Consider the following 24,294-nt stretch of genomic DNA (forward strand, 5'->3'; position numbering starts at 1 on the left):
AAGAGCATGCGATTAAACCAGCTTCGGTTATGCCTCGTTACCGCATATTTCAGTCGATACATTATCGTGTGGAATTCCCGCTGCAGGCTCTGTACATTGCTGGGTGTGTAAGCCCACTTGACTCTTGTAGAACGTGTTAACATGCGATTGAACGGTGATAAACGCTTATCTTCGTTGCACGTCGAGGGTAGTAAGACGAGGTTTATTCCACGCACAGTTTTAGCTTTTCGCGCTTATTTTTATTTGTTTTGGAACCAGTTTTCCGACGCAGATGATTAAAAATAGATGTTGTAAAGGACTACATACGCATACTGGCCGTTCCAGTATGCGTATCACGTATCTCTGATGACAACTAGAGGACATCAAATAGATGGTCACTATTCAGTACATTGTTGCTTTGGCGTAACATTTTAATTACTCTAATCTAAGGGATAAAACAGTGTACAGCATTGTGGCTTTCAAATAGATGTCAACTGAAACAAATGATAGATTTCAGGTCTTCCCCGTGATCTACATTTAATGCATCTATAATAACCAATTGGCTATAATTCACACACAGTGATGTAATTCTCTGCAATTATAAATCATAATTTATTTGTCAAGTCGACACACGATAAGACATATTCGAGCTCAGAGTTTATTTCAAAGCTCTAAGCTGTGATGTTTATCTCTATCTCTCGCGAAACAGCTATTTAATAACAGTTATTTTTTGATCGCATGTGGCCGTATATCGGATCATTTATTTTCTAATTTTTCATAACAATTTGATTCGGATTACTGGTTTGATGCAATAAGAAAAAAGTTTTTTGGTATTAAGCTATGTTTTATATGCTGTGTATGTAATTAGTTCTGCTTTAGTTAAAGTTATTGAAGTAATACACTTAAATATATCTTTCAAACGGTTTTCACGTTATTACTTCATGAGTACTTCAAGCGTGATGAAAATTATTGTTACATTATATTTAACGTCTTATATAACAAGTTATTGATGACCATCTATGAACTGTCTCGATGGTACTGTCAGTAGTGTTTACGACTGCAGATAAGAAAGGGGTTCGTTTTGCGGGCATGGTAAGGTGAAAAGACCATAAGAGTCTTTTAAAATTCGTATTAGAATCTTTCTCAATAGACAATAGGTTCGCCCTGTAGTACATGAGACCAATAATATCAATGGCGCCTGTTTTCTTTATTTCTGTCTATACCTTCGGGTATAACAGTCGTGTTATTATGCATGATATCCATATACAAAAGCGTTATAAATACATAGTTATTCAGGTTGTTCTTGCATTAGTATGCTAGGGAACCGGGCTACGATGCCGTCGGATCATGTTATAGCGTATATTAATAGCGTAGGATAGTTTGAAATTTATCGGCGACGGAAGACATCGTGGGAAAATTAGCTTTCTGTGAGTTCATGAAGGCCTAGTACCTGGCTAGTGTAGTGAAACTGATAAGATGATTTTTGAACGAAAGTCTCTATTTTTTGTACCATTGTTACTATGTAGAAATATGTTATTTATAATGGCGGTGTTAACTAAAAATGTTTTTCTTGTTACAGATTTAAACGGGGATAATCAACAAAATCTGTAAGTACTTTTTTTTTAACGTTATCGTTTTTACTAAGGAGTCAATTACTAGATACTGATTTGCTATTACCTAGGCATCATTTGTATTGCATTGTTTAAAAAGAAGAGAAGACGTACTCGATATTCGTATTTTAACTCTTAATTTGACGTATTTCGTCAAATTCGTCAATATTGACGTATTCTGTCAAAACTGAAAAATCTTCGATATTTCCTTGTATCTAAGCAGTTATTAAAGTTCCTTATATCATCACTTTCCACTATAATATAAGGATCAAATGAGGGCAGACGGTTCACGGTTCAAAACTAATATTTCAAACTTTTAATGATAGCGGAGTATTCTAACAGGCTCTCATTTGTTAATCGTTAGGGAGGGAAATTCTATACAGTTGTCAGAAGTTACGCGATGTGTTTTAGTTTAACTTAGGCAATTAAAGTTTGGTTATGAAAATACCGATATTATAAGTTTAGATTGTATTTGGTCAGTTTACAGTAGAATAGATTAGATCACTATAGATGTTATATTGAGACCAGCAATCGTATTCGTATTTAGTTGAGTGGATTAATACTAGATTACGGTCCAGACGATTTAATTTTGAGAGTTGCAAAATATACGTCGAATTATAATATACATACATAGCTGTAATATTACAATAGTACTACTATGTCTGCCGCAGTTGAAATGTTGTTGGTTTTTAAAAGACAACTCCCGCACTAAGAATTGCTCTTGTGTCGCGGGGACTTTTACAAACATACAAACAACGGACACAAAGCACAACCAGACCCGAAACAATTATTTGTGGATCGCACAAATAATTGCTCCGTGTGGGAATCGAACCCACGACCTCCCGATGCAGTGGTATCGGCGTGGTGACCTATACCACTGAGCCACGGAGGCAGTCTTAGTAAACTACAGCAAAATAAAATAGGCCATTTTTCACCGCAAAAAATCGAGCGAGCCGTGTGCAAAATCTAGTTTTATATCATTTCTTGCTCTGTTTGTTTGGTGCTAAAATATAGGATGAACTCAAAAAATTCTTAGGCCCAATATTTTTTGCTGGACTTATGAAGTTCGTAAAAGTCCAAACCTTTGCTAGTTGAAGTGGATTGTTAGTTTTTTTGATGGACCAAAGTTTATTGGAGCCGTGAATCCAAGAATTTCTTTACTTTTGGGTAAAATTTGAACTAAATGAACCGTGGTGGAATAGTATAGAAACTTTTGACAACGTTGTTAGCTAGTTTTAGTTTTGCGAAGTAATTTAAGCATCCAAGACCATTCAGGTATAACATTATAACAGGTTAAAAAGTTACTTTCAAATTAAAATGTGTAGTAAGTTACGCTTCTAAAGATAAGTACATAACCATATACATTTACAGGGTTAAATACATCTTGCCGATTAAATGGTATTTGACATATGAAAATGTCTTAAACCGACTTTAGAATTCAGAACTCTGTATGTATATGAGTGTACTAACTATAGGTTTTTTACTTCTATACACTGTTCTGTAAAGATGATTGTGTCCATAATGAGAGTGTACAATTCGTTTTTATTATAATCAAGCGTCCCTCGTTTCAGTTTTATTATCAACGTCTCCCATTACACAGATTGTATTCCTCTTATTCTTCAGAATATTCTTGAGAATTTCTACGATAATCTATTCTGTGTAATGTAATATTTTAATTATGAAATTGTAGTTTATTATTTTTCTTAGTGGCTCGCTGTTTTCAAGAAAGCTCTTTGCTTATATAACTAAATGGAAAATGTTCTGTGTTTAAAATTTAATTGAAAATTAGTTAATAAATACATCTTACCTTCAGCTTGACTACGTTCTCTACGTTTCTCTACTAATAGATTTGATTCTCTTGAGATTATAAAGTTATAAAAATGACTTACTTTACCTGCCACCTCTTACAAGATCCGTAGTGATTAAACTCTCAGAATTTTGGACTGAAAACTGAGGTATTGACATGACACCTCAGTTTTCAGGACAATTGATTGATTCCTTTCATATTGAGCTAGCGGTATTATCATACATAACGAACATGACATAACGAGTTTTTGAATAGGTTTGGGAGAATAAAATTTATGTTTACCTGTAATATTAGCCTAGAGTTTGTTACATGCCTTATTAAGAAATAGAAATGCCTCAATCTCTTCTCCTTTTGATTTGATACAACAGAAAGAGAGAACAAATATAGAACAGAACATAACTTGAAAACGTGGCACAGTAAAATTTTAGCACATTGTAGGAACTAGAAAAGGGTCTATTACCTTTCAATATAAGTGATCGTAACTTACATTCTCATGGTTCGAAGGCTGTATTTTCCTTTCATTCGATAAGTAAACTTTAGAAACGTAATGTAAGAAAAACTAGCCATCCATTTGTAACAGCTGAAAAGGGTAAATTAAAACACGTCGGTCGGCGTATTTCGAGTAAACTAACCATATTTGACGTTCAAAACATTGGGATAGAATCTCCGACTTGGTTATTTAATGTAACTAATATAATGTACCTATGCTATTTACGTCCATGGAAAATTAGTTTTCTATGCAAGATTTTATATCAGACTATATAATATAATAATAATAATAATCGTTTATTTTAAAGTAACAAAGACTCACTGACATGTTAGTAATACAAGAATCTTATTCTATGTTAGTAGCTATGCTAATATAATGTAGTCCGGCGCTGCACCATCCCATGGGAGACCTATAGACCTGAATGTTGTGGGTGTGGGTTAATCTGGGGGGAAAAAAATATTTTTTTCATATTAATACACATCTCAAACCATAATCGAATTGATATTCCACAAATATTTTCAATTGAAATGATGAAATATAAAATTGCTTTCGTAGTTATTTTATTAAAATCACTTTAATTCATAACCTTGAAGGCACTTTTAATAAAATTAATCAATTAATTTTAGTTTCCAATTTACTCAATTTTAAACAACTCGAAAATGTAGTTAGCCTGTTAAACACGAATATATAGGCACAAGAATCTGGATAGAATCTCAACGTGGCGTGAGAGCTAAATTGGTCTCGTCACAGTCATCCAAGGCCTAGCTTTGTAAGAATGTGGGCCACTCGACCTGGCCTCAGCTTACTTAGTGATAATATTCTTACACGTATAGAAAGAAATGTTTTCATTTAAGTATACTAAAAGGAAAATTCACTTAGGTTTTTTCTATAGGATGAACTGAGTGATTCTGTTGTTTGTATCGCTGATTGAAAGCTGATATTGTCTTTAATTGAGCTTCTGTTTTGGGAACTAGTTGTTTAAGTTGAAGTTTGACGTCAGACGGCGTCTGTTGTGTATTTCTTAAGATGGCCACCATGCCGGGTTCAATAATAGAAGGTGTCTTAAAAAGACTGAACTTTTAAAATTAAGTGTTATTTTTCATTCGTGAATGTGGCTACTTTGAAACTAAATACAGTTAGCTGTAAATTATGATGCTACTAATTTATACAAATGCAGTGTATTACAAAAGAAAATTAAACGTATTATCAATTTGACAACTCTCAAAGTGGAACAAATCACAGGTAGAAACTAGTATCTATACTAATATAATAAAGCTGAAGAGTTTGTTTGTTTGTTTGTTTGTTTGTTTGAACGCGCTAATCTCAGGAACTACGGGTCCGATTTGAAAAATTCTTTCAGTGTTAGATAGTCCATTTATCGAGGAAGGTTATAGGCTATATATCATCACGCTACTACCAATAGGAGCAGAGTACCAGTGAAAAATGTTACAAAAACGGGGAAAATGTTTAACGCTTATGTAACGCAAGCGAAGTTGCGCGGGTCAGCTAGTAAAAAATATTTATTGAACTGTAAAAAAAAAACAGATTTCTTTTTTCCATGAAGTCAGTACAATACGAACGATAGTATTTCCTTTGATATAAATTCCTTTTTTATTGTTTGTTTTTCTTGGAAATGAATCTTCATCAGGTTTTATTTACTTCGAATAAACACAATATACTGTCGTTGTTTACTACTGAACGTGTGTGTGTTTTGATATACTTTAACAATAGCAAGGGAACATACATAATACAAAACATATAAAATATATATGTTTAAAACTGCGATAAATAACTACCTTGTGAAATGGATGAAAATTTAGATTACTGTTAATCACGTGACTAGAGGCTGTATCTTAAACACCGGTGCTTACTCCTTTGGGCAATACGGGTATAAATGAAAAAAAATATTTTTATCCATCTCAGCAATATTCTGAAAGCAAAATATCACATTTCAAAGTTCTTAAAGTAATTGGACACTAATTGAAAATAATTTTAATGTACAAAAAGTACAATAGACCACTGGTTCAATATTTACCAATTTGAAATGCCCTATGACGTCACAAATCAGTCTAAAAGCTCACCGCAGTACACAAATGCACTTCAATTCAATTTCAAGAGCCACTTCATTCAGAATGAAGTACCATATAAAATAATAATATTGAATTTTGCTACAATGCATTGAAATTCAGGTAAACAACTGATACCTTTCAATAATTGGCTGTTTCAATGAACATCGAGTATATTGACATAAATACTGGCAGCTAACGAGAATGTACAGTCGCCAGCAAAAAATGTACATCACACCTTCAAAGTTATTTATTTGTTTGGACAGTGGCTACCAATTTATTTCATTTTTAGCGAGGTATTATCATTGGGCAAAAGCTATACACGTATTTAACACAAAAAAACAATGCGTTGCGTTCAAATCAATATTACAAAAATAATCGGACCTTGGTATTGTTTTAAAGTTGTAAAACTGTAGATAATTATTTATTATTTATTTTTTTATTTTTTGTAGATTATTTTTGCTTATAACTGTATGACAATTTCATGAAATATACAGACAGCTTGTTGGAAATCCGATCTTCATTACTCCAAATAAAAGTTGTTGTCACAAACATTTCATTAAATCACGGTCGAAGTATTCGGTAAAATATCATAAACAACAAAGGAATACTACGAAATCGTTTATACCCTGTGCCAGTATTTCAAAATGTAAATATTTGTTTAACACTATAAAATTCTGCTAGTTAATACTACATTATTGTATGTTTATTAAAGCTTGATAAAATATAGTTTACCGTAAAATGGTACAGATATATTTTTAATCAAAAATACTAAATAATATGAAAAATAACTATAATTTTATAAATATGTTATGTAGGTTCAATATAGTTTGAAAGAAAATTATCAAAAACACTATGACGCAGCATTCATGTCATTTTGTCAAGCCTTGCTTTTATCTCTGAAATACTTTTAAGCAGGGTAATAATACTATAAAATTATGTTAAAATTTGTAATTTAAAATAAACTCAATAATTTTACCCGTTAATTGAAGCAACATAAATCATCAATAAATACATCCACCATTCAAAGAAAGATAAACTCCACCGAATCATCTCTTTATAACCAAAAATAAATACGAAAAAGGCAAATTAACTCATTTGCCAAACGATACGCTCAATTTAAATAATAAATGTATGACTTCAGAAGCTCGTACACGGATTACTCGTCATTTTAAAAGGGTTATCATTATAAAATTTATATCTGGCCTGAAACGCGATGTTATGAAGCAACATGAAAACCGTTTCAGAGATAATGAACATTGATGACTGTTACACAGGGGTGCTGAACTAATATATTCATGGAGAATTTTTTCAGTAATATTTTTATATTTTATAGGCGTTTCTACTTAGCATATTTTAAAGGATATATTTTTTTATAATATGTCGCATCGAATCGAAAGATCGGAAACGAATATTTGTATAAAAAATATGTATTTTCGAAAAGCAGTCATTGGCCGGGATATATCGCAGTTGTTATTGCACGCACATAGTCACACCTTAAAAATTTTAACGCCATACTGACCATCAAAATTATAACATCAATATAAATACGGAAGGTTCACCATCCCTTATATTGTATACATTAACAAAGTATTTTTACGCAGAATTCAGTTCACATTTGGCTTTTGAATAGGCTTTCATGCTCTAATAGAGATTGATGAGTGAGTTATCAAGATCTCTTCACGGAAGGGACCTTTTGAAGAAAGCTTCATGATTAATTAGGTTTCACTCGTACGTGTGTTTTATGTCCGGTTTCTGTTTATGTGTGTGTAAAAGTGAGTATGTGTGTGTTAGATACATGTTTCGTGTATAGTTGTGAGTAAAAATGTGAATGATAAAGTACGGGTATTAACGCGTACACGCATTTTACCTGAGTCGAAATTCATAACATTTCATATAATGATGATGAAGATTCAATCATAAAGTTTGAATACGATTATGGTCCCTGTTAAACACTATTGATAAATTTTAGTTCGTAGGCTAACCTCAAAACATCTTCTGTTGAGTAAATTTCTGACTATGGTAGAATGGAAAAGTGAATGGGCAATTTAGCCTTCCAATAATTTGGCACCAGCTACCTCACCTTGGGCATTAGGATGTTACTGCTCTAAAATGTGTCCACATATTTATGCTAACAACTGTATCTATGCGTTTAGGAAAACAAGCATCATCTATGTGTGAGTTCATGTGCACGTGTGTATACATGACATGACGTAATCTTGTGTGCGTTAGTTTTTAAATGTGTGTTAGCTATCCTTTTGCAGAAAGTAAAGGGTCTAGCCTTTGCCTTCCAATTACTCCCTGAGGTCTAATTAGGGGTGCGTGCAACGATGCGGGGAAATATCCTTTAGTTAATAGTGTTGAAGAAGCGAGGCGAAAAGGCTAACACAATATTCGTGTTGTTCAATAATGCTTGTTTCTTTGTTGGTTGTATCATTTTTGGGATGTTAGGTATTATATATTATTGTTAGTATATTATCGAGGCAAGGCAAGTTTGTACCCAGAGGCGTTCGTTGGTGTCTATCATCACGCTATTATGTATGTGTGTTAGGCACTAATTGAGTAAGAGCTTTTTGTCAGAACAATTGACCTGTTGCCTTTACGAGATGATGTTTGTTACTACTTGATTTTGTAGACGGATGTTTGTTATTTACATTTTCGTTGCAAGAAAAATGTTCCAAATATGTAAAAAATAGTACCTACCGTATACAATTTAGTTATTTTTTCTGACCTGAAACTTATTACTGGCGATAGGAATAATTGTAAAAAAAATAGTGGAGGCCTTGGCCAGCTATGGGATATTCCAGAATAACAAAAAAAGGTTCTTTAACGACATAGCAATACTGTAACCTGTACCTATACTTGTAGTACATTACAACTAACTCATAATAAAATGAACTTCTCCGCAGTTATTTAAATAAACTGGAGCTTAGCTTTGCGTTGAATTTCTCTTCAGTATTTTAAAAATATTTCTGCATAATCCCGTAAAGAGGAAAGTCGTTGTTCCTTTGTGAGATGTACAAAGAAGGCTTATCCGATTGATGTGATTGAAACCTTTGTTATCTGATAGCTTTACATTCTTACACGACGTGTCATTCAAGTAGAAAATGTCTTTACGTTTATTTACTACTTGTTTCGATGTTTAGCATGTATTTAATAAAGTTTTAAGAAGTTTTTGACGATAAATTAATAGGACAATCTAGATTTAATGCTCCCTTTTTACATATTTTTGTATCACATTAAGTAGTGCGTAAATATAAATAAATTGTATATAGAAAATGAAGTAAGTATTTTTTTTATTGAAATAAATGTCGAGCCTCGAGATTTTTGCTTCGAATTTTCTCACGATATCTTCTAGGTGATAATAATATGCTTATCTTTGACAACCAACAAACATTTACGAAGTCCTTATAAACATCTTAAAAACCTCATTAATCTCCAAGATTCTAAACATCCTCTTCAACCTCTTCACATTTATCTACGCCAAATATCCCTACAACGGATATGTCCAATAAAAATTCCATATCTTCGATAAAGCGGGCAATTTCCAACGTTTCCATTACCCTATTAAGTCTAGCGCACATTATCGATGCAAAAGTCGCAAGACTTATCTTTCAGTATCGACAGAGCGACGTAAACTGCGGATGTGCGACCGCAAATTGTCGTCGTTAGTGGACACTCTCGCGTTCGAAGCTTAGCGTATTATGTGGTGATATTGCGGCGATGATTTTGTTTTAGGCTTGTGGATTTGAATCTTAAGCGTAGCCTGGGTTTTGCCATTTTGTAGGCGCTTCACGAATATTTTAGAGTAAAATGTAAGGTTTAGCTTTTTGTAGTTGTATGCTTTGGTTAAGTATGGGCTAACTGAAGTTAATTCCGTAATAGTTTTTAAACTTTTGTTGTCACTTTATCTATTCGATTATCTATCCGTGAGTTGCGAAATATTTTTAAGCAATTTGTCATTACTTCTTGACTATTTTATGTAGAGTAGAGTTTTTTAGCAAAGAGTAAAGAAAAAGCTCGTCGTTTACAGTTCATTATGGCTTGCACATAAAGTTTATAAACAATAAAAAATAACAACGCAGAAAAGTCATATGCAAGTTTTTAAAACGCTAGTCATTGTTTACATAGTCCATTAAGACTCGCGCACATTCTGGGATTCAAAATTATGTGTTTGCGACCGCAACTGCCGCTATTAGTGGAAATAGTCTCTTAGCGGTTTAGTGTTAAAACCGAGCATTTAGGCGGTTTAAATGACAGTTATTTGGCAGTATTCTTGATTTTCTAACATGAAAGCAGGTTGGTTTGGTGGTGAAGTAGTATTAAAAACAACAGAAGCGCATAAGTTTTCGGATTTGAATCGGGTAAAAAGTTGTTCAAGATTTTTTCTTATTAAGAGTATTTTTAAACAAATACATTTATTGAGGGCATACAAAATTCCCCATCCGCGCTTGACCAGCGTGGAGGACTCAAGGCCTGACGCCTCTCTAGTTTAAGTGGAAACTCTTTGACTGCAGTGGGACAGTATTGGATTTAACAAAAAACAAAAAAATAGTATTTTTATAGTAAGGATGATATCTTAACCCTTCTGCTCCGTATCTGACTTGTAACTAGTCTTGTCGGTCTTACCAAACTAACTGTTATATGTCAAAAGTGGAATTGAGTGGCTAGCGACAACTTAAATAAACCGTTAGACAAATATCCGGACAATTTTGTTTTCTTTCTGATTTTCCTTTATTCTAAGCTAAAAGTTAATTCGTGTCGATTAATAAAACGCCTACTTAGTTCTCAGTCTCACCGCCCACGCGGTTGCTTTTGTTTTGGTTGTCGTAATCAAATATTAATACAGCATAATGCCTGTGCTTCAATGAATTAGTGTGAAGGCAATCCCTCGCGTTGTGTTATTGTTTGAAAGCCTACATCATTTCATAGTTGGTCAAACGTTGCCTCTTTAGTTTTGTTACTGTGTGGAGCAAATCCGGACCAGTATTAAGTTGTCTTCCCTTACTTATCCTTTACTGGTCAGTCGGAGGTCCTTTACATTTTGTCGACAAGTTTGTTTAGAGAAGGGATGAAAAGATTTCGGTATATTTATGTTAAATGTTTTAAATTATTTGGCGATAAACCGGCTACAGTTACTATTTTTTATTGGTATTAAGTGTATAATCTGATCTTATTATAAATTTGTTAGAGCTATTTATTATCAAGTATTCTGATATATAAATGCGATTTATTTTATCTAAGGGAACACAAGTCCTACACTTAAGGTAATTGTTTAATCTCGTAAACATTACCGAAGCGAAGCGGTCGAAGTCAAGCATCAAAGCAATCTTAGCAATTCATAAATCATAAACTTCCGCCATCAAGTACTAGGCTAGCATAAAACGTAAGCGTGCTCACACACTTAGTTTGGAAGACGGCACGACGACCTGCCGACCCGCTATGAGAGTGTGAGAAGCAATTTTCCGTTATTTTACACCGAGTTATGGCCGTGACCGCGCGTGAAATGACACATCAGAACGCCGGGGACCCAGATATGAGTGCCTTGATTACGTTACCCTAATACGGGGTAAGGAACCGTGGTCCCAAGTTAATGGGGACTGGATTAAAATAAATAAGACTTTCAATGAATCCTTTTAGGGGAAATAATGATGATTTATTTTTCGTCTAATCTCGAAGTTATATCGTATGAAAAGCTGTCGTCTAGTTGGCAATTGTACAAAATATATTGTACAGAGGCAATTTCAAAGCTTAGTATTTTTGATACAAAGAAAATACAAAAGGTCTAAAGCTAGCACGCTAAGGCAGGCGGCAGGAGGCACTTACAGATTTCTTTTATTGTGCTTATTTCTTTCTATATTGGACGAAAAATATATTGTTTTTTTTTGTATCCAAGTAATGTTTGGGCAACTTGTTATTGGTATACTATTTTTATGTAACTATTTTGATTTTCTCAGCGATTATGCCTATTATTATTTAAACCTATTTTTTTTCCAATTTTCTCTAAAGCAATGCAAACTTCATAGCAATTATTTTAAAAATGTTCGCGCTCTGACAGTCGTCGAAGAGTTGTATTAATGGAACGTTAAATTGAATCATTCGGCGCTAAGTGAACACCGTGTATAAGCAACTTCACTTTATTGAAACACCCTTTATGAACGTGTCAAGTGTTTTCAGAAATAGCTTCTGTACGATTTTGTATCGGAAATAGTAATATTTGTTCATGTTATATCTTGAAATAGATTGCAGTGATTAATAACTTTGACTTGCTTTGTGCTTATGTCATTTTTTGGGTTAGAAAATTTCTTCCATTTTATTAACTGTTGATTGTGTTGGTCAGTGTTATTCCACTGAATTAATTAGTGGTTGACTGAAATGTAGAGGGTTTACAAAACCTGTACTGGAACTTCAGGTTTAAGTAAATAAACAAATAAAATCTTAGTGTCCTCAATATTACTTTGGTATGAAACAAGCAATTATGTCTAAATATTACTCTTATTTTAATCTTCATCCTGTCATTCAAGTTTCACATACAAAGACATGGTATGTAGATAAAATAAACATACTATCGTATATTCACCTAAAATAACTTGATTTAGTTATATTTTTATATCAGGAAGTAATAACGTTTCCAATGTCGTCCGGATTCATCGAAACGTATAAGTCAATAACTTTTTATATTTCGACTTTCACTTGCATTTGCACACATTTCTTTCTGATAATAAAATATTTGCATTTTTTATTGATTGAGCGTCCCGTATACCCGTATTGTGGATATCAATGCACAATGCATATGTTTTGATAAAGAGCCCTTATTTTAATATCCAATTTAGTGGTCATATAAATCACTTTCTTTTAGTTTATAAGGGTGTTTATGCAGCTTTTCTGTCATATAATGTAAGTGCATTAATTGTTAAGGTTTTGCAAAAAGTCAGAAAACAAAAATAATGTACAGCAAATTTTCGACAAAATTGCGTAAGAGGTAAATAATACACGTAGATACAGGAAAATTATTGTAATTTTGTTTTTAAATAACAGACTCTTAATGTAAAATATTTTTATTTCCGAATATTTAGAAATATAGAAATGGCCGTCTGTATTAGGAACAAATTTTTTTTTTTTAATATTGAAAACACTTTCTTTGATTTTCACTCGAATGTAAGTAATTAGGTATACGCTAGAAGCTTTTATACCCTAATGGCAAATGAATAAGTAATACATAAATAACATGTAAACAAGATTTCTCATATAAGTCAATAAACATTTCGTAGGTAGAAAGGTCAACAACCTTTCTTATGTTTATAAAGAATGTACATTCATATGGAATTATTCTGTTAATGTCTCTTTTTACTACAAATGGTGTAAATGTGTTTGTGTGATAAACCGCCTACACAAGGACCTGTTTTGGTTATTTGGCTCTATAAATAAATTCACCTTACTAAGTAATTTGTTAGGACACTTGTACTTATCTAGGTTTATTTTGTGAATAAAACTAAGTGATTCATACTTATGTATCGTGAAGTTGAGTTTAAGACATATTTTACTAATTCATGTATATGTAAATGTAAAATAATTAAACGTTTACGAATTTGAATAAGATATAAGATTAACTTAATAATAAACCTATTTCGAAGTTAAACTTTAAAACATGCAAAAATCAGACTAAAAAAAAAACAGGCTGTATAAAAAAGGGGTTGACCTAAAACCGTGTCCCATAAATATCTGCCGATAGGCTGTCTGCCAAGTCCATTAATAAACTGCCTCTACGAGTGATATACTTCACTTGCCTTCTAAATAACGCTAGTTTGAGTGTCACTTCGATAGTTTACGAGTATGACGTCTAATTAAGTTTGCGTTTTCAGTTATAAAACATTTGTGCTCGAAATTTAATTGTACTCGAAAAACTATAAACATGCAAACTACTATACGTCATAATCAAAATAAACAAAGAAAGGTGACAATGTGTCGAAAGAGACCGATAAAATGACATGACTTAGTTCGTAGGTTTGTAATGATCCGAGTATAGAGTAATTACTGCCCAACACAGTGACGAATAGATTTGACTGTTATGACTTTCAGACTTGTAACAAAAACTTTTTGTCTTGCCTAGCAACGGCACGATTTGAGTTAGTACCATTAATTGTAGTTTCAAGTTGTAATTTTATATCTAATAAGTGAAAAAGATTTTTACTCCGAGTTTATATGAGTGCAAATGAACTTAGACATAACCATAAACAAAGATTTATAACAATACCTTACAACATTAGACCCTACAATAATAGTGGTCACCGTTTTTCAACATTTGCCATTGATTCTACAATTGCTGGTAAAGGGTCAGGAAACAATATTTTTAAAATCACTACGAATTGTTTTGACGAAAAAATCAAGTTAGGATCAAAACATTTTGAAAAGCAGATGGTGTTATGACCCAGAGCAGTCTATTGTCTCGCCATATTTATTAATATTGGAACCATAACAGTAGTCTCCGTTATTTTCAAATATTTGCCACCGTATACAGCAAATATACAACAAGACCTCGCTATTTCGCGCACCGTGTTTGGCAAAGAAACAGTTAGCCCTATTCTTCTGTAAAAGGAAATAAACTACATACCAACGTTCTCTCATAGAATAAACAGAGACTTGGCATTTTACTATTCACAGTAACATAATGTATTCATTATTAATGAAATGTAGGGCGATTCTCTGTAGAAGCTAGTGCTCCCTTTGAATCTGATGAAAAGGAAGTGAAATCGGGTTAGACGTGTTGCGGGCCACAATGTGCCTTGAGAGAGTCGATGGTGAATAGTTTTATGTTAAATTTAAAGCTATTTCTAGTAGCTTTGTTGCGTTCCGTTGCAGTAAAGCTGGTGTGCGATATCCATCAGCTCGTAAAGAAACATTTACTAATCTGTAATAGCATTGAGTGAAGTTGTAAGGTTAGTTCTAGGAGTTTCATTCAATTTAAAATTATTTTACACATTGTTTCGTTTTGCTTGAGCTTTGTAGCAGATTGAACTTTGCCTACTAATGGAATAACTTGGAAAAAAGACGGATTGATTAATTATCAAAATACATCACGTTTATCTCAGAAACTAAAAAAAACTTGAAATATATGATACACTGGTAGGAGCCCAGGTGGTATGAGCCTTCATAACTTAATTTAGGTAGAAATGTAAGCGCCTCATTAACAGCAAAGTGATATTACCATATTGTATATCAGCATATAGTCTAACGTATTTAGACCATAATTAGTGAAACGCTAAATTTAATCGATTATTACAAACTAATTGTCTATACGCGCCGAGCTTGAATACGCTAAACGGATTAAATTATCATTGTTATTGACGAACTGATTAAGGCTTGCGTTTCGGAGCGGCGATTTGATACTATCGATATCCGGCTAGCTATCGACTAATTTTGTAGGACTCTCTATAACGGGCACCGTAGGAACTCATTTTTGAATACATTCTTAATATCAAACTTTCGATACTCATTGTTACTTTATTTAAATTAATAAAATTATTTTATTAATTCGTTAAAATAATAAAGAAGTATTTTAAGGAATCGCTAAGAAATCCTGCACCTTTCAAGATCTTGATCAGAAGCTTTCTTTAGTTAGTGTATAGTACTAATTTAAATTATGGTAAAAGAGAAATACAGGGAAAATAATGTTTTATCTAAAGCAGTAGCAAATTTCGAGCTTAAGGCAGACGTTTATTGTGTTTAAATTCGTTATAAATTAACGTTATCACCACCACAATTCATCACGCCGGACCAATTGTAACGAGAAATTGATCGTTTTCTCCGATCACCGATAATACCGTATTTTATCCATATCCTATGAACGGGAAAGTATGTCTCTTTGTTACGCTTTTATGACTAAACTGTTGAACCAAATTTGATGAAATTTTGCAAAAGACCGTGGGCACAAAGATATTATATGGAGATATGTTATAATGGTGCATAAAGACCTATGCTATTATTTTCTAAATTCAGCCCCTAAAGGGCTAAAATAGGGGGAGTTCGCAAGTGGAGCCGTGGGTCAGCTAGTTATCAACTAAATGTGTCCATTTAACTCCGAAACTTATGAATTACATGTTAAGTTTTACAAAGTTACATCCCAAATCGAAGGGTTTTGGGTCCTTTTGGTACAATAACTTGTAGTATTATCGGCAGATTTCCATGCAGATATTAATAGACAAATTATATGTACGATCTTGGGTACCAATGTGGGAATTTGGGGGTATCTGTTTAGTTTGTATGGGAAAATAAAAGGTTCAAATCAGATTTGTAGCTGCAAGTTTTCGGATCCCATCGTAAATAAATTTATCGGAAGTAGAGTTGGAACGACTAGTTTTGATCGACAAAAGTGTCGAAAGTATCAAGAATTTTGTCCGGTGTATATCTATTAATAGTCAATTGGCGTTAAATATCTTTGTAAGATAAACTTACGAGGTTTCTGCGTCACATCCTCAATGATTTTCTAAACGTCTGATGGAGCGTGTCATCAGTTTCCGCTATAAATATATTGACGCAGATCCGTATATATTATCTTATCGTAATTACCGAGATTTGTAGCGATACGATAAATCATTCCCATCACTTCTTTAACGACATCCACTGGAAAGTAGTTTTCAAAGACAGGCATTCAAATTAAATGTCTTTTATTGGTTTTATAGTGCATTTTGAGAAATTTTACGGATTTAAAATGTCATTTATGGCTAAAAATGGTTTTAATTTATTTGCGCGTTTCGTAAAGTGTGCTAGAATGCACTTCATACTCGTATTTTCTAGGTGGTCTCACTTAAAAGTACGTATTCTCATAGAAATAAAATTTATGTTTGCAGGTATCTAATAAAAGTGTGCCAGAGTAAAGTAGCACTTAAAACTGCGCTATTAAGATTTATTACTGATCTTTTACACAACCCAAGCACTTGTGTCATTTTTATATAGAAGTCTGTACTTACATAATCTATCGCTCTGCCAAAATTCCAACTTAATTGGTTCAGTAGTTTAGATCTGAGGGATATTTTTATTTGAACGTTGACTGAAGTCAACGTTCAAATAATTATTGTTCCAGGTCATAATAAACTGCGGATATGAAATGGAAATATTATGTATGAAACCTAAAATTCCCATTATATCTGTCTGAAACAGAATTTTAATGATAGAAAACCGTATATTTTAATTAAGTGCTTTGAACCATTTGCGGTTGTTGACGTGCGTTACGAATATTTATATACAAAACATTATATTAATTGTGTTTGAATGCCAATTACCCCTGTTTAATAAATGACACTGACAATAACAGTTGTTCATACTCATTGATATGATTTGTGAAATGTTTATTTATTTAAATTGTTTATAAATTTAAATACGTATCGAAATTTTACGCGTTCGTTTTTAGAATAGGCTGTAAATAGGTGCTTTTAGACTTAAGACACCTAGAATGTAGCCGGCATTGGCAATACTTACTGTAAACTAATATCTGCGGTTGATAAAAATGTGATAATAAAAATGGGAAAAAGTTCTGTATAGTTAGCACATAATTTTTATCCAGAAAAACAATTGTATTGGATACACAAAGCAGGGCAGTAATAACTTTACCCCGATTTTTATGTCGTTAAAATAAAAAGTGAAATCTCAAGTGGGTGTGTAATATACTATTACAGTATAAATGAAACTAAATAATTAAAACAATTGTCTTTTTTTTTTAATTATCAAAAAGCAAAGTTCGTCTCTATTTCATAATTCCCGTATTCCAATTAGAAATTTATATTTAGCCGTTAAAGAACTTTTCATTGTGGCGGCGGCTTCGCCTGGCTTATTAAGGCTCCTCTAAACAATTGACAAGTAGACGGGTTGCAGACGCTGGTTTATATTCATAACAGATCGATAACAGAAGGTTTAAGTAAACAATAGGTACGAACAGTTACAAATACAGGCTTGAAACTCGATCTGGGACTAATTGGAGTTGAATTTTGAGAGGTGAGAAGTTAATATCATTAGTTTTGAGTCTTGTAAGGCTTGGTTACAATGTCTTTTGTATTAAAAACGGTATTTATTTATGATGAACAGTGTTTAGTTAAATTTTTGATAGAAAAAAAAAAAAATTATTGATGACAGCAAGAAACTATTTTATGTTTTTGTATCCGATTGCATGACAAAAAATAATTACACTTTGAGAAGGTTGTTATAGTCTTTAACAGTGGAATATGTAATATTCAATTTATACACCTACATATCTTCACATGTCTATTCCTACTTCAATCATTTTTTAGTTATAACAGTCGTCCATATTAAGGAAAATCAGTGTTATAGAGTCAGACATTGATATTATATTAATAACGTTACATAAAAACAAATTTCAATCATCTTTCTCCCAAAATAACTTCTAATAGATAAATAATAGACATAACAAATTGACGACTGTTCCAAAGGTACTTTTATAATTTTATTGTAGTTACAACGCCGATTTTGTTCTATGAAGATTAATGATGAACGATTTCGCCCCAGCAATGGATTATCCGTCAGGCGAAATTCTCACAACAATCAACTATAATTTGCGAAGATAGGTGTTATTTTCCTAATACATCGGTTGCATTGTGATTAGTGTTTTATTAAAGGAGCACGTGAGAAATGTGTCAAGTAATTTCTGGGCCAGGTGTTTATTAAATTACAGGTATTGAATTATGATATTTATTTAAGTCTTATTCTCGATTGTTCGGGAAGTAAGTAGTTGGTGGAACCAGGAGGAAGGAATTATTAAAAAACAAACAAGAAGTGAATTCATAATGTGTTATTGGCTATCTTAAACATGTTTTCTTTAACCCATTAATTTAGGAAATTAGGGCAGATTATTTTATGTATCAGTATATGATCCAAGCTGCTTTGTTTACGAGCTTTGGTTTTTATTCTAAGAGAACACAGTTTAATGAACAATCACATAATTATGTTCATTTCTCCAAAGTTCATTTTAATAGGAAGATTAACCTATGTATCAAACGCTAACAATGATATGTGTCTTCTATACTTAATACAAATGAAACACCTATTCAATGTTTACGAATATTTTGAGCTAATAAATGGTTTATAAAAGCAGCAAATCCTTTTGACCTTTTGCCCCCAAATATTCCATCAATATTTCCCAAACTTGATATAAACCAGTGTAACGGAAGACGCGTTAATAACGCCTGCAGGCATTACCGTGTGCTGCCAAACTCAACCAAACATCCCCTAGTTAAATTTAGCTAGAATTGAATTACCGAAGGATGGGCTAGACTACGCGAAAATAAGATTGCCAATGGGTATTGGTTCAGGGAATTATAATAGTTTTTCGTGTGGATTGCAATTTTTCGGTCCGAGTTCATTTGCTGTAGTGTTTATAATTTGATTATTTTGGATTATAGTGATTGCGTTCTTTGTCTGGCTAATGTAATAAGACTTTGCTTGAATTAATAATCAGGTCATTGTCATTATTGTACAAATGTTATTGTCGTGTACATATTTATTTATTTATCAGGCTAAAATACCTGAAAGCGTTATACGATAATATTTCTGATTAACCGCATTAAATGATATCATCCAGACTTGAAGTCTCTGCCTATTCAGTCGGTCAGTCAATGATCACGAATTTTTGACAGTTTTTTTGTCTTAGCAATCAGCGTTTTTATCTTACACAATACGAGCATGCAAACATCCAGCCAGCAAAAACACCAAACAATAAGAAACACTTATCACTATGGGTGCAATTTTCCTCACGTTCCCACAAAATCTAGCACCGGTATATTGATGGCTACGTAAACACGAAATGCATTTAAGACTCAAGTAATTTCCCAACAATGTAACATCTATACGGGCTTTTCCGTAATCGTTTGAGACGCTACATCACCAATACGAACCATCCGAAGTCTGGCAACTTAGTGTTACAATGTTTGTACGAGGTTTGAAGCGCCTAGAGGCCTTTAACTGGGCTGAACGACTGCACTGTTGACGATAAGTGTGGCCGACTTTAAATTGCAGCAAGTAGATAGCATGCTCAGAGTAGAAATAGTCGCACATCTTTGTACTGCTTTTAAAAAAAGACTTAGTTGTCATGATCGTTTAAATATCACGATTTAATTTATGATATACCTTGCTTTGCATGACATTTATCTTAGAAGTCTTATATACATATAAGTGTCCATATTTTTTGGCGGGACATATTTGACCCAGGAACCTTACTTAAAAAAATGAACGACATTATCTTAAATTCATTGATAAATTTCCCTTTTTAGTTTGACTACAACCCACCGTAATATTATATGCTTTGGCATAATGTTAATCACTATAATTTAAGGGAGAAAATAACGTACAGTATAGTGGCTCTCAATAGTTTTCAACTGAGATTCATAGCCCCCCTATAGAAAATCGACTCGATTCCCTATACTCAATACTGTTGGGTATCGAAAGATTGAATCAATATCAATCTTTCGATACTCTACAATAGTGTATATTTAAAATGTACAGCAACAATAGATTCCGCGGCGCCCCCTAGAGGCGTTGATCACGTTTTCATACAAAAAAAATCACAAATTCAAAACTTGTGGAAGCATACGAGGGTTGATCCAAAAGTAATGATAACGGAGGTGATACACGATGATTACAGTGAAAAAAATGATTACATTTTTTACATAGTCTCATAACAAGTTAATAAAACCAATTGATCTCTTTTTTAAACCCATTTTTCCCATAGAAATACCTTATCTTGCAAAACTCTCCCAAAATGCCCTAAAATCACTAGTCACTTCGCGATTGTCGCCAAATTTTTTGCCTATGAAGTGTTTTTTTCAAAATTTCATTTGATAAAATTACCTAAGAGATGGATCTAGCAAATAGGATGGGTGATCGAGCAATCCGAAAGCCGTTTCTTGAATGGCAGCCACCGCAACTGCGACCTTGTGAGCCAGAGCTGGTCTTGGTGAAACAGCATTCCAGCTCACACTTTCCTGTGTTTTTTTTTCATGATAGCTTCCTGTAATCTTCGTATTTGGTATTTTTAATAAAAGCCTATTATAATAGCTCTCTTATTCAATTATTTTACTGAAGTGATTCTTTCAGTGTTTTGAAAAAAACACGCGGGAATCAAACATCGACCTTGAAACCTTGAATTTCTCCTTTGTTGGTGAGAAGGCTCTTTTCCAAGTCATGGATAGTTGTTTTGTTTTGGGATCAAAATGGTGGGTTTTTGACTGGTCTATTGTCAAATAACGCGACAAAAAAGTCCTTGATCCGTTTGGAACTTTCCAAGATTCACCCTCGAAATGTCGACACGTTTTCGCTTTCGTTCGCCTTTTAACATTTTCGGTTCCTGAGGCGCGGAAACGTTTTTCATGAGGAACTTGTTAGAGAAGACCCTTAAAATGCTGCCCATATGAAATGTCTATAATCTTAGCTACATATTTGATGGTCATTCTTTGATCTGCTAACACAATATCTCCAACTTTTTTGACGTTATCTTCAGTAAGGGCGGTGGAAGGCGTTTTCTTGCGATGTTCATCTTCAATTGAAGTTCTTCTAATCTAGAACTCTTTTCTGCAACGTGTAACTATAGGAAAAAGAAAAAACAAAGTCCCCCGATGACAGCAACAAGTCGCAATGTACTCCTTTAGTGGATTTTTTTTTCAGTGGAGGGCATTGACTTATTGCTCTAATGACGTTTTTTTACATTTTGATGTTTTCTCTGCGACAGCTCCCATTCAAGTGAATGTATTTACCAAATTACTTGGACTATTGATATGATTTTTTTACCCCGAGGTAGTGAATCTATAAGGAAGCCAAAAAAATAGTTTTTGTATATTTGCGACGACTACAAGTAGCCGATTATCATTACTTTTGGATCGACCTTCGTACTGTAATTTCCTAACGACGTTAGCAGGAAAGATGTGCTTTTGTAAAGAGACGGCACTTCGATACAAATACACGGTATAGTTAGTGACAAGTTGCAACGCCAGAGATTGCAGTCGTTCGTTAGTTACACTGTAGATAGTTTAGACGTTGAAGGATGCTGCTGTCTCGGTGAATTGAAGTTGAAAGAATCAGATTGTTGCTGTATTTCTAAGCTGAACGATTTATTGTTGAGGTGGAGGATTACTCTATTTTATATAGCTGCTTGTAAATTGTAAACTCGTAGAATCCGATGAAGAAGTTATTATAAGTATTTAAATGAGTGATCTTTCGTCCCGTGTAATTTTTTTTTAAATATTGGTATTTAAGAAAGATTCCGTAAAAGCAGTAACAGGCAGGCAAATTATTTTTCTATAGTCGAGCAACTATTCAAGAAATCATTGACGTTTTTAAAAGTAAATGGACACAGGATCTGTGAGAAATAAAACGATATATTGGAATAAGAAAAAGTCTATACTAAATGAATTTAAATTTGCATTTACTAACCTTGTTAAAATGTAGTTACATTAAAGTTATAAAATAATTTCCTTCAAAGCTCTCTTCCTACAGTCCAAAGAAGTCCCCACAGTCGTTCATAATCAGCATCTTCCCGGCGGGCATTTCCTCGCAACTCATGTCTCAATCAATTATCATTACAGTATTCACGGTCGCACTGATTATCCCTCATGGGTTAAAATCGTGTCTGATAAATACATATCAAACGAGGAAGTATTAACTGGTTTTCTAACTGAACTAAGATGATAGATAGTTAGGCCGCTATGGTTTCTTTAGATCGTTCATTTGTAAGGTAATGAGCCTTCCTGGTTTAATGATTTGATTTGTGGGTGGTCTGAGTATCGGTAGACCACCCAATGCTAGCATATTAGTGCTAAGTTTGTAAGTTTTTTTGTAGGAAGTGCTTACTCGTCTTATGTCACGGACTTTGCAATTATTTGCGGATACAAAATAAGTTTTAGATGTCAGTGAACTCACCCCTTTTGAATTAGATAAAAGATAATCATACTTTCGTCTTAAGTTTTAGTTTTAAATTTAACAAAGAAATAATAATCAATACAGTTTTTACAAGTCGAATAATACTCTATTCATCTATCTCACTGAAGTTAATCGTCACGCTATCTTAAGTTTCAAGTTTACATCTTAATACTACATGAAAACCTATCTCAAACTTTTTAAGTCGCCCACATAAAATATTTATCAATTACTGCTATACTACCAAAAGCATACACTCAGTTCGATCGCCACAAAACAGTCGGACACATACCAATCGACCGCATTGTAAATCGATTAATCTCGCTGATCGTTCACCGAACGGCAAAGACCACAGCTAATTTAAATAATGGTTATTCATAACACCACTTTGTAGTGCTTACTAACGTGTTCCTAAAATCCTGGATTTAATCACTTTAAAGTGCTTTACTACTGGCTTTAATACTGGATATTGGCTTAGAAAGATTATATGTATGTGAAATTCGAACTATTTACGCGAGTCAAGGGAGTTAAGGGAGTCAAGAATAACATAGTTTTTGTTTTAATAAGACTTTTGAAAGTCGGTTTGGTAAATCGGTACATACGGAAATTATCCCACAGTATAGCCATATTAGACCATTTTACTAGACAGTTCTATCAGAGGATATACAAATATCGAAGCTTAAGATACATCAAAATTACTAATAGTATATTTTTAGATAAGACAGGATCACTCTGATTTTGCCAGTTCAAATGATAGACGCAAAAACAATCTGTGAATTTCGAAGCTTTACCATCACAAACTTATTATATTTGTCAATAAAGATAAAACCTCATATTCAACATTAATCTCCGGATTATTTCCAAGCTAAAGTATGTCTATAAAGAATACTGAACTTCAAGGTAATAAAGACAGATTATAGTTTACTGTTGTTCCAAATACTATCCAGTCTAATGTAGGTTTATACTGGCATTAGAGAATATCGACGCGTTGATTAAGCCTTAGGGATCACAAGGAGGTTAGTTGTTCATTATAGTATAGTTTATTTGTATTAGTGATAGTTAGGAGTCATTTGGGTAAAGGTTTTCCGGTAATGGGAGCGTAATTTGCTTTAATATTTATGTAAGGATGGTTTACAGAAAGTATTGCTTATTACAGAGAAAGTGTGTTATTGTCTATATTGTTTTGTTTTGTTTTTCTGGTTGAAGTGTTATTGCTACATCTAAAGATCTCTAATTTATTTTCCGAGAGAGTTAGTCAGTTCAGAGTGTGCATTAATTGAAGAAACAAATACCTCTATATTAAATATGATTAAATGAAAAACATCGCTACAATAGTTTCAGATTTTAAACAACGTATGTACCTAATAATATATAGCGTATAGTGAGCACAAGAAAAGCGTAAACTTGAATGTTTCCTACCAATAAATT

General features: G+C 33.1%; 1 protein-coding gene across 1 annotated transcript in view; it reads left to right on the forward strand.

Annotated features, from left to right (window-relative positions):
* LOC142976031 (uncharacterized) overlaps positions 1-24,294 on the forward strand; it is a 77,257-nt gene that overhangs the window by 34,529 nt on the left and 18,434 nt on the right. Inside the window, exon 2 of the mRNA XM_076119228.1 lies at positions 1,559-1,586. The gene's annotated coding sequence lies outside the window, so the exon portion shown is untranslated. The remainder of the gene's footprint in view (positions 1-1,558; positions 1,587-24,294) is intronic.

The sequence above is a fragment of the Anticarsia gemmatalis genome, chromosome 10 (genome assembly GCF_050436995.1).
Source record: "Anticarsia gemmatalis isolate Benzon Research Colony breed Stoneville strain chromosome 10, ilAntGemm2 primary, whole genome shotgun sequence".
In the NCBI taxonomy this organism is placed as follows: Eukaryota; Metazoa; Arthropoda; class Insecta; order Lepidoptera; family Erebidae; genus Anticarsia; species Anticarsia gemmatalis.